This window comes from Trichomycterus rosablanca, chromosome 1, assembly GCF_030014385.1.
Source record: "Trichomycterus rosablanca isolate fTriRos1 chromosome 1, fTriRos1.hap1, whole genome shotgun sequence".
Taxonomy (NCBI): domain Eukaryota; kingdom Metazoa; phylum Chordata; class Actinopteri; order Siluriformes; family Trichomycteridae; genus Trichomycterus; species Trichomycterus rosablanca.
The window spans coordinates 73924114-73939104 of record NC_085988.1 but is presented as its reverse complement, the minus strand read 5'-3'; positions in this window follow the sequence as shown (position 1 = coordinate 73939104).

The window sequence follows — 14991 nt, the reverse complement described above, 5'->3', positions numbered from 1 at the left end:
ATATAGAAAATTCTAAAGGGTTCACAAACTTTCAAGCACCACTGTAAATCTTAAAAAAGCACTGAAACATTGAGATCCATAAAAAGGCACATTTCCTCACTTAAATTCAAGATAATGTGATACTACTGTTATGCAAATAGCCAACACTTCTCACACATAAATCTTAGATCAATGATCTTAATTATTCAATTGGTATAATAATTAATATATTAATTATTTCAATTATACCACAGTTATTTGAACACAGTCAAAATGCATTATGAGTTACAATTTTTATATCCAGCAAATTGACAGACTGGTGATGAATTAAAGGGACAAATCAAGTGTCTCAGCAAAATTTTGGGCCACCACACGCTGCCCAAACAGCTCCATGTGCTTTTGTATAGATTCTACAAGTCTCTGAATGGGACGCTCAACTGTACTCGAGGGTCCTTCTTAACAGATTTTTCTCATATGGTGTTTTGGTGATTCAGGCATTGCTAATTGACATCTGATTACTGGATCTTTCAACCCTACAATTAACTCCTATATTTTTACCCAGTTCAAGCATTGCTAATTGACATCCGATTACTAAATCCCTCCACTGCACAAAAAGCTCCTACATATCTACTCAGTTCAGGCATTGCTAATTGACATTCAGTTTCTGGATCTTTCCATCATACAAAATTCTACTGCATTGTCCTCTTACATTTCTTCAATCCAGGCATTGCTAGTTGACTTCCGATTGCTGGATCTTTCCATGCTACAAACAACTCCTACATTTTTACCCAATTTAAGCATTGCTTACTGACATCCGATTACATTTCTACCTAATTCAGGCATAGCTTATTGACATCCAATTTCTGGATCTTTCCATTCACAAAAACTCCCACATGTCTACCCAATTCAGGCATTTCTTATTAACATCTGGTTTCTGGATCTTTCCATCTTTCAAAAAACTCCTAAATTTCTACCCAATTCAGGCATAGGCAATTGACTTCCGATTTTTCAATCTTTCCATCCTACAAACAACTCCTACATTTTACCCAATTCAGGCACTGCTTATTGACATTCAGTTTCTGGATCTTTCCATCATACAAAATTCTACTGCATTGTCCTCCTACATTTCTTCAATCCAGGCATTGCTAGTTGACGTCTGATTTCCATGCTACAAACAACTCCTACATTTTTACCCAATTTAAGCATTGCTTACTGACATTCAATTACATTTCTACCTAATTCAGGCACTGCTAACTGACATTCAGTTTCTGGATCTTTCCATTCTACAAAAACTCCTACATTTCTACCCAATTCAGGCATAGCTAATTGAAGTCTGATTTCTGGATCTTTCCATCCTTACATTTCTACCCAATTCGGGCATTGCTAATAGACATCCGATTTTTGGATCTTTCCATCTTTCAGAAAACTTCTACATTTCTACCCAATTCAGGCATAGGATTTTTGGATCTTTCCATCATCTGGATCATAGATTTCTGGATCTTTCCATCATCTGGATCATAGATTTCTGGATCTTTCCATCATACAAAATCCTCCTGCATTGTCCTCCTACAGTTCTGCAATTCAGGCATTGCTAATTGACATCCAATTTCTGGATCTTTCCGCCCTACAAACAACTTCAAAGTTTGTACCCAATTCAGGCATTGCTAATTGACACCCTATTTCTGGATCTTTCCATTGTACAAAAAGCTCCTACATTTCTTCCTGATTCAGGCATTGCTAATTGACATTCAATTTCTGGATCTTTCCATCATACAAAAAGCTCCTACATTTCTTCCTGATTTAGGCATTGCTAGTTGAAGTCTGATTTCTGGATCTTTCCATCCTTTAAAAACTCTTACAGTTCCACCCAGTTCAGGCATTGCTAATTGACATTCTATTTCTGAATCTTTCCATCATTCAAAATCCTCCTGCATTGTCCTCCTACATTTCTGCAATTCAGACATTGCTAATTCACCTCCAGTTTCTGGATCTTTCTATTCACAAAAACTCCTACATTTCTACTCAATTCAGGCATTGCTAATTGACATTGGATTTCTGGATCTTTCCATTGTACAAAAAACTCCTAAATTTCTACTCAATTCAGGCATTGCTAATTTAATTCAGGCATTACTAGGGTTAAGGTATTGGATTAGTACTCAGAAGGTCACTGGTTCAAGCCCCACCACTGCCAGGTTGCTGCTGATGGGTCCTTGAGCAAGACCCTTAAGCCTCGATTGCTCAGAATGTATACTGTCACACTACTGTAAGTCGCTTTGAATAAAGGCATCTGCTAAATACCAAAAATGTGACTGTAATGTAAATGCTAATTGACATTCAGTTTTTGGAACTTTCCATCATACAAAAAACTCCTACATTTCTACCCAATTCAGACATTGCTAATTGACATCTAGTTTCTGGATCTTCTCATCGTACAAAAAAACCCTACATTTCTACCCAAGTCAGGCATTGCTTATTGACATCTGACATCTGGATCTTTCCATCGTACAAAAAACTCTTACATTTTTACTCGATTCAGGCATTGCTAATTGACATTCATTTTCCGGATCTTTCCATTACAACATGCTTCCTTCCAGACACGTGGCCAGCCAACCACATCTTTTATGTTAATGTGCTTGTAGGATGGTGCTTTAGGCTAAATTCCAATCGCATGTGCGTCCAGATGTCAACGACTGGCTGGCGGTTTGATGGTTTGAATTTTTCTCATCAAACCATTCAGTGCCTTACTTGTGTCTAATGAATGAAAGCATTGCCATTTTGGATGGCTGGATAATAGATACAGTGTATCACAAAAGTGAGTACACCCCTCACATTTCTGCAAATATTTCATTATATCTTTTCATGGGACAACACTATAGACATGAAACTTGGATATAACTTAGAGTAGTCAGTGTACAACTTGTATAGCAGTGTAGATTTACTGTCTTCTGAAAATAACTCAACACACAGCCATTAATGTCTAAATAGCTGGCAACATAAGTGAGTACACCCCACAGTGAACATGTCCAAATTGTGCCCAAATGTGTCGTTGTCCCTCCCTGGTGTCATGTGTCAAGGTCCCAGGTGTAAATGGGGAGCAGGGCTGTTAAATTTGGTGTTTTGGGTACAATTCTCTCATACTGGCCACTAAATATTCAACATGGCACCTCATGGCAAAGAACTCTCTGAGGATGTGAGAAATAGAATTGTTGCTCTCCACAAAGATGGCCTGGGCTATAAGAAGATTGCTAACACCCTGAAACTGAGCTACAGCATGGTGGCCAAGGTCATACAGCGGTTTTCCAGGACAGGTTTCACCCGGAACAGGCTTCGCCAGGGTCGACCAAAGAAGTTGAGTCCACGTGTTCGGCGTTATATCCAGAGGTTGGCTTTAAAAAATAGACACATGAGTGCTGCCAGCATTGCTGCAGAGGTTGAAGACGTGGGAGGTCAGCCTGTCAGTGCTCAGACCATACGCCGCACACTGCATCAACTCGGTCTGCATGGTCGTCATCCCAGAAGGAAGCTGACGCACAAGAAAGCCCGCAAACAGTTTGCTGAAGACAAGCAGTCCAAGAACATGGATTACTGGAATGCCCTGTGGTCTGACGAGACCAAGATAAACTTGTTAGGCTCAGATGGTGTCCAGCATGTGTGGCGGCGCCAGCATGTGTGTCTTGGTGAGAAGTACCAAGACAACTGTATCTTGCCTACAGTCAAGCATGGTGGTGGTAGCATCATGGTCTTGGGCTGCATGAGTGTTGCTGGCACTGGGGAGCTGCAGTTCATTGAGGGAAACATGAATTCCAACATGTACTGTGACATTCTGAAACAGAGCATGATCCCCTCCCTTCGAAAACTGGGCCTCATGGCAGTTTTCCAACAGGATAACGACCCCAAACACAACCTCCAAGATGACAACTGCCTTGCTGAGGAAGCTGAAGGTAAAGGTGATGGACTAAACCCAATTGAGCACCTGTGGCGCATCCTCAAGTGGAAGGTGGAGGAGTTCAAGGTGTCTAACATCCACCAGCTCCGTGATGTCATCATGGAGGAGTGGAAGAGGATTCCAGTAGCAACCTGTGCAGCTCTGGTGAACTCCATGCCCAGGAGGGTTAAGGCAGTGCTGGATAATAATGGTGGTCACACAAAATATTGACACTTTGGGCACAATTTGGACATGTTCACTGTGGGGTTTACTCACTTATGTTGCCAGCCATTTAGACATTAATGGCTGTGTGTTGAGTTATTTTCAGAAGACAGTCAATCTACACTGCTATACAAGCTGTACACTGACTACTCTAAGTTATATCCAAGTTTCATGTCTATAGTGTTGACCCATGAAAAGATATAATGAAATATTTGCAGAAATGTGAGGGGTGTACTCACTTTTGTGATACACTGTAGATGGATGGATGGATGGATGGATAGTAGATTACTTTGCCAGCAAAATCCCCACCATAGCATAACAATCACTGGAACTGGAATTACTATAGGGCTCAGGCATTGAGGCCTATTTATAAATATAAACATAATTAAAACATCCAGATTTGTTTTTTTTGGTGACTGAAGATTCTGCCATCCATGCCAATCCATATCAATCTTTTAACTAACAAATTGGTTAAATAATATTCTGTATATTATGTAAGCACAACGATGGTTCAACAGGTAGTATGAGGTTCCCTGCAATAGATTGGTTTCCTGTCCAGAAGGCTTACCTGCCTTGTTCCAGGGGTTGCCAGATGTAACATGATCATGAGCCTTAATTAATATTTATTAATAAATTAAATGAATACTTTAAAAGTATTACATTTATTAATAACTGAATAATTTAGTACATTTATTTGTGTATGTGATATAAACACAGTGGAAAACAAAACCACTGGCATCAGAATTGTTGTTAGTCACTCTGTACATAAAAGCACTTTTTTTACCCATCTCATTACTATTGTTAACCTCGATGTGTAAATTAGGGCTACATATGATTCCCCAGGGAGCCTTTTAACTAATTGGCACATGGATTCCTGAAAGGAACATTGCTTTTCTGATCATTCATTGATTTTTAGATCTTAGTCTCTGAGCTCAGGAACTCCATCAGTGCTGTAGAGAAACGTAGTCAATGGAGGGGCTAATGAGCTATCCACAAATGGCCATGCACTTTGAAAAGAGAGGAAGAGGTGGAAACAGCAATAGTGAAAGAAAGTGGGAAGTGTATCCACCATTTCCCCTTCCTCCCCAGAGGTTAGGCAATAATCCAGATGCTGTGATTTAGCTTAAGGGTAGCTATGTTCAAAACTATATACTATGAGTTGCCTGAACTGGGGACAGTGGTAGCCTAGTGGGTAGAGCTTTGGGCTGTCAACTGAAAGGTTGAGAGTTTGAATCCCAGCTTTACCATGCAGCCACTGTTGGGCCCTTGAGAAAGGCCCTTAACCCTCTCTGCTCCAGGGGCGCCATACGATGACTGACCCTGCTATCTGACCCCAGCTTCCAAACAAGCTGGGATACACGAAGAAAGAATTTTGTTGTGCTGTACATCTATATATGTATATATGACAAATAAAGACATTCATTCTATACCCAAACATACAATCTACTACATCCCACAATGCAACAGTGACAATCAGCTCTGTTATTATACATCTCCCATCTATCTGATGTAATCCAGTTTCAACCACATCCAGTTCAGATGTTATCTAGCTCAGGTCTTACCTAGTTTTAGTTTGATCTATATCTTTTTCAATTCTGACCTCACCCACCTACAGTGCCTTGAAAAAGTATTCATACCCCTTGAACTTTTCAACATTTTTTCACGTTACACTGTTCACAGGACAATTATTAGTCGTGTACTCCACAAATCTGGCCTTTATGGAAGAGCAGCAAGAAGAAAGCCATTTTTGAAAGCAAGCCATAAGAAGTCCTGTTTGCAGTTTGCCACAAGCCATGTAGGGGACACAGCAAACATGTGGAAGAAGGTGCTCTGGTCAGATGAGACCAAAGTTGAACTTTTTGGCCTAAATACAAAACGCTATGTGTAGCGGAAAACTAATACCGCACATCACGCTGAACACACCATCCCCACTGTGAAACATGGTGGTAGCAGCATCATGCTGTGGGGATGCTTTTCTTCAGCAGGGACAGTGAAGCTGGTCAGAGTTGATGGGAAGATGGATGGAGCCAAATACAGGGCAATCCCAGAGGAAAACCTGTTATGCCAAGTTCACACTACACGACTTTCCAAGTCGTCAGGTCACTGTACAGTTCACACTACACAACTGGATCTCTTGTACTCGGGAGTCTTTCAAGTCGGTGTGGCTTTCACACTACATGACTGATCGGCAATAGGGGGTTTCATACTACACGATCTATCACCAACTGGAATCGCAGGTGAGCTTCTCTGGTCTCCCAAACTATGTTTTGTCATGCGAGAAGTGACGAGGGGTTAATGATACCACGTTCAAAAATGCACGTCAACAAGTAGCGAGCGATCAAAGTTTGTGCGCTGATGTGCAGCGTAAAATCAGGGAGAAAAAATAAATGAATCTGAGTGGATTTGGCTACATGAGCAGCATGGATTGTTCTATAGTGAGTTAATAAATGTTTTTTGCAATGCAACATTGGTGTTACGTTTTGTAGAGAACGATAAGGACACACATACTGTAAAACCTGTCTGTGTGTCGGTGTATTCTGATATAAACTATATTATGCCCCTGTCCCACTTTTTTACAACTCCTCCCCTGCATTTTCCCTCACACCGTATCTTGCGTTCTCATTGGCTGTTCGACATAGCACTCATTGCCAGTCGGGCAACTCTGATCTAGATTATTGACAAGCTAGAAATCTCTTTTCAGTCGCTGAGCACTCGCCGCTCGGATCAAGTTGTTGAGCAGTTCACACATAGCGATTGAGAGCCGAGTTTCGATTGCCGAGCGAACACCGAGTTGCTCCCGAGCTGGCAAATCTAGAGCCGACCAGTCGGCGAGCAAAAATCAGGGCAAAAATCGTGTAGTGTGAACTAGGCATTAGAGGCTGCAAAAGACTTAAGACTGGGGCGGAGGTTCACCTTCCAGCAGGACAACGACCCTAAACACACAGCCAGAGCTACAATGGAATGGTTTAGATCAAAGCATATTCATGTGTGAGAATGGCCCAGTCAAAGTCCAGACCTAAATCTCATTGAGAATCTGTGGCAAGACTTGAAAATTGCTGTTCACAGACGTTCTCCATCCAATCTGACTAAGCTTGAGCTATTTTGCAAAGAAGAATGGGCAAAAATTTCAGCCTCTAGATGTGCAAAGCTGGTAGAAACATACTCCAAAAGACTTGCAGCTGTAATTGCAGCAAAAGGTGGTCCTACAAGTACTGACTCAGGGAGGGCTGAATACAAATGCAAGCCACACTTTCCAGATTTTTATTTGTAAAAAAATTGAAAACCATGTATCATTTTCTTTTCGCTTCACAATTACTTGCTACCTTGTGTTGGTCTATCACATAATTCCCAATAAAATACGATTAAGTTTGTGGGTGTAACGTGAAAAAATGTGGACAAGCTCAAGGGGTATGAATACTTTTTCAAAGCACTGTATATCCTCATTCAGCTCTGATCTCCTCCAGTTCCATTCTCATCCAGCTTTGATTTAATATTGCTTCAATCACTTCAGTCTCATTTCATCCAGCTTAAATATTACGCAACTTCATTCTCATCCAGGTCTGACCCATTTTATTCTGGCTTTGATTTTACCCAGTTTAAATATCATGCGTGTTAATTTTATTACTCTGATTATGTTTAGCTTAATTCTCATCCACATTTGATTCCATCCAGGTAAGACTTTATCCAGTTCTGATCTTATTATCCAGCTCTAATCTCATTCAGTTCCATTAACATTTATGTTGGAGGTGGCTCTACATTTACGGCTTGTACTATAAATCTCAAAACTTAGGGCTTGAGCCCTTATAAAGGGCCCTTAATTTATGGTTGTTCCTATCTCATCTAGCTCTGAGCAAATCAACCAGTTCTAAACTTTATCCAGCTGTAACTGAATCCATCTTTAATCTCATCATCTCATTCAGCTCAGATCTTATCCAGTTTCTTTGTAATTTAGCTCTGACCTCGTCCACCTCAGATCTCCATCTTTAATCTCATCCACGTTCAATATCATTAATCTCTGATCTCATTAAATCTTATCTAGCTGTGATCTAATTCAGCTCCATTCTTGTTTCCATCTTATCCAGCTCCTACAATATAAGACTAAATGTATGTGCACACCTGTCCATGAGCTTGTTAGACGTCTCATTCCAACACCTTCAAAGCTTACCCTTAGATTTGTGTCTGTGAATAGTTGTTCCTATTTAGTCTAAAGTGCATTTATAAGGTTGTACACTGATGTTGGAATAGAAGCTCTGTTTTGCCATTAATGTTCCTCCACACAAAATTTGTTAATGTTTTTGGACTTTGCTCTGTGTGCAGGGGATCAATCAAGTTAAAAAAGGCCTTTTCCAAACTGTTGCTCAAAGTAGAATTGATGTTATAAACCTGATAGCAATGGGTGTAAGTAAAACACCTAAACTCAATCAATGTTTGTGGCTGTATAGTTAATATCCACCCATTCTTTCTGTGTCTGTCTGTCAACAGAGAAGCCAGCAATGAGGTGCCTAAAAAGGAATTCCTTCAGCTTCAGTGTTTTGACGCTTAATGAGGTGCAGAGCCCGCCCTTTAAGTGCCGATTAGGAACTGGCACTTTTAGTTATGTGAACATCATATTGTAGTTTCTTTTAATTCCACCAAAGATTTTCTGTGGGATTTAAATCTGGAGACTGAAAAGACCAGTTCAGGATATTCCAGGACTGATTCCCTAATCAAGCATTGATTGATTTGGAAGCATGCTTCATTGTCTTGTTTAAAATTCCAATTATCACCATTGTGCAATTTCGTCACAGGGGGCAGAACATTCCATCTTTAAATGGCTTGGTATTTCTGTAAATCTATAACGACAGTTACATGGTCAAGTTGCCAGTTCATGCATCAGAAAAATATCCTCGCATAATCACTGACCCACCCCTATGCTAGACTGGGAAGAGTTTTGTTCTAGTCATAAACCTTGCAATTGATCCATCTAGTCAACGATTCCAGTTTTGATTCGACCCTTTCTGTGCTTCTTGGTCAAGAGTGGCATGCATCCTAGAATCCAACCATGAAGTTATTGAAGTTGATAAGTGATGTTTTTATGGTTGCCACTGAAACATTTGTCCCAGTTTTTTTGCATTAACACAGATTTTTCTTTATTGTATTGAGGTGGGATTGTACTGGGGACAGTTTTAGCTTAGCAGTCATGCAAACCAGCAGTAGATTTTAAGATCAGTAATATTATGTAGGGGTTGACATTTTTTCAAAAGTTATATTTCAGTCATTGGTCAACGACCAATAAAAGTTTGACCTTAACTGTCACTCAAATATCTTTAAAAATACACATACTGGAAATATACATGGTACACACACTGTGTACTACATACTGATTTAAAATGGGATTAGTATTAGTATGCATAGCATGCCATTTCAAACATGCCTAAGAAATTTTTAGTTGCCATTTAGTTCTCAGTGATGTTGGACAGTGTTACTTTTTACTCTACAGTCACATCACTTTTAAAAAATGCCTTTATTATAAACATTTTGCTAATCATTAAAAGCAAAAATATATGATAAAGTTATATAGCCTTTTATTATCCCACAAGGGAAATTTGCAACGTTACAGCAGCTTTCAGGAATATAGAGATATAAAAATGTTTACACATATATAAAAAAAAAAAAATGTAAAGATATATAAAAAGATTTTGTAAACAATTACAAAAAAGTTAAACAGATATTGCACTGTTTTAAGGGGTATTGAACATGGGTTCAGGTTCACTGTAATTAACTGCAGATATAAGACCATATAAGTATTGTGATGGGGATTGTCTGTACTGGTGCTGATTATAAGCTCTGAAGGCAGAAGAAAGGAGCTGCAATATCTCTCCTTCGAGCAATGCAGGTAGAAATGCCTGTCGCTGAAGAAGCTGACCAGTGCTGCTACTGTCTCATATAGTCGGTGAGAGGTATGCTCCATTAAGGATGACATCATCCTCCTACCCCTTCCCGAGTCCATGGCGCATCCTAGGACAAAACTCAGAGTAGGTTAAAAATAGAATCTTTAGGCAATGTTTATGCTTTTTAAGCAGCATCTTGATGCTCTTCATACTGGGCAGAGGGGGGTTTGGATGCTGGATGTGGTAAAAAGAAAACTGTAAAATCTGTCAGCTTAATTGGCGACAAGGAACACCTGCCCAGATAATTAGTCGAATACTGTATTTGTCTACTTTCTGAAATCTGTTGTGTGTCGTGTGAAGAATTTTACTTGCAGAACTGCTGAATTTGAGGAACTTATTTTCTTCCCTTTTATTCTCTTGTGACACCAGCTGTGGTACAGAGATATATTTATTAATTTAAATTATTGTTTGTACAATGAAACTCCTCAATAAATAGGCTCACATCCGAACACAATGCCAGGTGAATTACATTGCCTATCTAAAATTTTCATACCCCTTTGAAATAGCCTGAAACAAAACTTGCAAAAAGATCTTTGTCTAGTTTTATTTACACATTTTGCTGTACAACATTTAAGTAATAAGAAAAAAGAAAACAGTAAAACAATAGTACTTTTTTAGAGGCACATTTTGCTTTAATAACAGCCATCAGTCTTCCCTACCAGCTTTGCACACCTAGATGAATAGGTAAATATTTGCTTACACTTCCTTGCAGAATTGTTCAGTCACATTTTGTCGCGACAGGCAATGTGCTGCTTTCTTTAAGTCCTTCCAAGGATTTTCTGTCGGATCTAGGTCAGGGCACTTACTTGTCCACTGAAGGAAACTCACCTTCCTATCCTTAAGCTACAGCTAACTGGATTGTACAATTTATTGGCAAGATTGTGGGTTCTTACAGCAGTGTATCTGAAGAAGAACAAGGAACAGATACTATGGCCCTCCCTTTATACTGCTCTGGTCATATCACATTGGGTGTTGGAGTTTGGAACCTCCATTCAATGCTAACTGTTGTTTCTTATCTGCTTACAGCTTAACATCACCTTAATGACAGACATGTTGCCTATCTCTGTACTTTAGACTCCCAGCCACATCTCAAGCAGCCACATAAGGATTTAACAATTATAAGTATTTAATGCACAAGTAGCAAAAAACTAATATTCAGGTGATATCAAACATAATATCTAATTTTTCCTTAACACCATCTTTAACTGTCTAGCAGAGGTCTGCATGTTTTCCACAAAAATTTGGAAGAACAAGGAACAGATACTATGGCCCTCCTTTTATACTACTTTGTTCATATCACATTGGGTGTTGGACTTTGGAACCTCCATTCTACGCTCATTGTTGTTTCTTATCTGCTTACAGCTTACCGACACCTTAATGACAGACATGTTGCCTATCTCTGTACTTTAGACTCCCAGCCACATCTCAAGCAGCCACATAAGGATTTAACAATTATAAGTAGTTGCCAGTGATAGCTTAGTGGTTAAGGTACTGGACTAGTAAACAGAAGGTTGCCGATTCAAGCCCTGCCACCACCAAGTTGCCACTGTTGGGTCCCTGAGCAAGGCCCTTAACCCTCAATTGCTCATCGTGTTCAGCTCATTGTGTAAGTCGCTTTGGATAAAAGCGTCTGCTAAATGCTGAAAATGAAATGAAATGAAAGTAGTTAATGCACAAGTAGCAAAAAACTAATATTTAGGTGATATCAAACATAATATCTAATTTTATAGCTGTCTAGCAGAGGTCTGCATGTTTTCCACAGAAATTTGGATGTACTTAGCCACACCCATTTTCCCTTCAGTCTTGACCACTTGACCACTTGCCCACTTCCGGTTGAGAAAAAAAATCCCCATAACATAATGTTGCCACCATTGTAATTTACAGTAAGTATAGGTATAGCAGGTATACTGCTTGGAGTTTGGTCCAGAAAGTTTAATCTTGGTCTCATCTGACCATAAAACATTAGAATCTTCTAGAAGTCTTTCAGCATGGCACTTCTTTCTTGCCACAATGCTATACAATTCAGCTTTGTGCAAAGCCTGTGAGATTGTAGTGACATGAACAGACTGGCCAATCTCAGCCATACAGACTTGAAAGTCCTTCAAAGTTGCCACTGGCCGCTTGGTATCTTTTCTGATCAAAACATAAATCATCTGCACCTCCATGTACCCTCTGCCAGCCATATTTGGCAATATTCAATAACCAAACCCCCTAGCTGAGCTTCATTACAAGTGGGCCCTTAAATGTGTTATTTAAACAAATATAGAGGCAGGATTGTGGAACATCCATCCATCCACCCATATCTATCTTTCTATCTATCTATCTATCTGTCTGTCTGTCTGTCTGTCTGTCTGTCTGTCTGTCTGTCCATCCATAGCTATCTGTCTGTCTGCCTGTCTGTTTGTCTATGCATTTATCCATCCATCCATCCGCCCACTCATCTGTCCGTCCGTCCGTCCGGCCGTCCATCTATATATGACATGCAGGTAGATTGGATATGCCATATTCCTCTACTTCATTACACGCTTCTTTGCAAAATACAATAACGACTGTTTTTGAATTAAAAAAAAGTATTTGATGTTCATTACCCTTTCTCTCGATTTCAGCATTGATTCCATTCCGCCCCGACTTTCATCTCTGCTTTCCCAACTGCTTCCTCCCACCCCAGATAAGACGAATCCCCAAATTAGACCATCAGTGCTAAAACAGGCCACAGTTTCATACCAATGATAGTAGCATTTAACACTAATTATCTATTTAGATTGCTTTGCAATTTAAATGAGGTCTGTTAGTTAATGTTTCTAACTGGTGCTGTGGTGCAGCGGTCTGCTCACAAGCTAATCTGTGAGCGCAAAGCAACTCTTTTTGTAATGGGGCAGGTCACGCCTCACTACTGAAGCATGAGAGGAAGCTCTGCACCTGGAAGGATGAAATAAATGCAAGTGCAAATGTGGAATCAAGGTAGAACAATACTGTGGCTAAAAGAGGGACAATCACAAGTAAAAAAGGTGGCCAAATTTATGTAAACAAAGTAACTAATGACAGACAAAATCCTGTAATAAAGTATGTGGTTAGAACAGGGATAGCGCAGAACTGAGAACTGGTTGTCACAATATGATGGGCTACTCAGGCTGTCTGCAACAACTCAATTCTCAGAAAAAGGAACATTCAGAAACCTGCAGGTTTTGGGAATGCATGAGCTGTATCCCGACCCCACCAACTGGGATGGGTGGGGTCTGCTTCGGAGAAGAGACGGCAATCTGCTCTCCCAGGACATTTCTTTTGTTAGGCCCAGGTGATAATGAGAGCTGTCCGACTCTCACTCAGACCATTAGCTCGAAGCGGAGCGGGCTAAGTCAGACAGACATGGAAGCCCACACTTCAACCGGCACCATTGTTAAAAACAAAACCACAGACGACAACTTTAGGGCCTTTTAGACTGTGAGGTAGAGCAGTAATTTAAGCCCACCCACAGCTAGCCACCCTAATGGAAGAAGTATCTCCCCATAAGTTTCAGCACTGGTTAGCAGACACAGCAGGTGAACGGAGAAGCTGCTGGAGCTCATCAGTGTGCAGTCGTGAAGATCATGAAGCAAATCAATTAAGGACATGCTCACATCTACTGTTAAAGACATTTACTCTACAGGAGGCAGAACTTAGTCCAGGATGTTTTAACTTTACCAGACAATTTAACATTAATACCACCCCACACAACCCCCACCACCCTTCCTCAACCACCTTGAACCAGCCTTTACTCATCCTGGAATCTCAGGAGAGCGTTCTGTCTGAAAACCTCTCTACTACGACAGCATTTTATGTCATCCTACACGCTCTTAAGAAGAACCCTGTCTAAATTCTTGGATGCCTTAAAATGCTGCCTACTGAGGTGCCTTAATTCTGAGTGATATTCTGACTGAACAACGAGGGAGCATCCAATGCCTCCTCAGCGGTGAAGGCAATCCCAGCATGCACAAAAATTTCAAATAATACAGTTTTTGTCAAATACTGTATAAACACATTCTCACTGATGTTTAATTTATATAAAGGTGTACAAGCGTCATTTATTTGCACATTCAAGCCTGTTAGTGACAATGTAACCATTTTCGGTAGACAAAGGGAGATGTTAGCTGGCATGCTAGTGGGTTGTGCCACCTCAGGCCATTGGTTTGAATGGCTGTGTTAGTTTAGTAAGCTAAAACTGTGATGACATAATTGTCGTAATTGCTGTCTAAGTAGTGCGTCTACATTCCTATTCATCTCAAATGTGTTTAGATGGGTTAAGGGGGTTAAGGTTAGGGTTCTGAACAGACTACTGAAGTCCCTTCAGTCCAAACTTTGTCATTAGTATATTCATTCATTGTCTGTTTTACCACCGCCTTATCCTATTCAGGGTCATGGTGGGTGCAATTCACCAGGCAAAATATAGGAAACCCGATACAAGTTGCCAGTATATCACAGATCACACACACATTTTACATTTAGGGAAATTTCATATCTCTAATTAACCTGACTGCATGTCTTTGGACTGTTAAATGAAACTGGAGGGGGCGACACGGTGGCTAAGTGGGTATCACTGTCCCCTCACAGCAAGAAGGTCCTGCATGGGTTCGATTACCAGGTGGAATAGGCTGGGTCCTTTCTGTGTGAAGTTTGCATGTTCTTCTCATGTCTGTGTGGGTTTCCTTCGGGAGCTCTGGTTCCCTCCCAGAGTCCAAAGACATGCAAGTGAGGTGAATTGAAGATCTATGACTGTGTTTGACATTTAAGACTTAAACTGTTGAATCTTGTGTAACCAGTAACTATCGGTTCTGTCATGAATGTAACCAAAGTGTAAAACATGACATTAAAATTCTAATGAATAAATAAATAAATCATACATCTTTTACAAATAGGTGTAGCTGAGATACCTTAGTAAATGCTGAGGGTGTCCACATA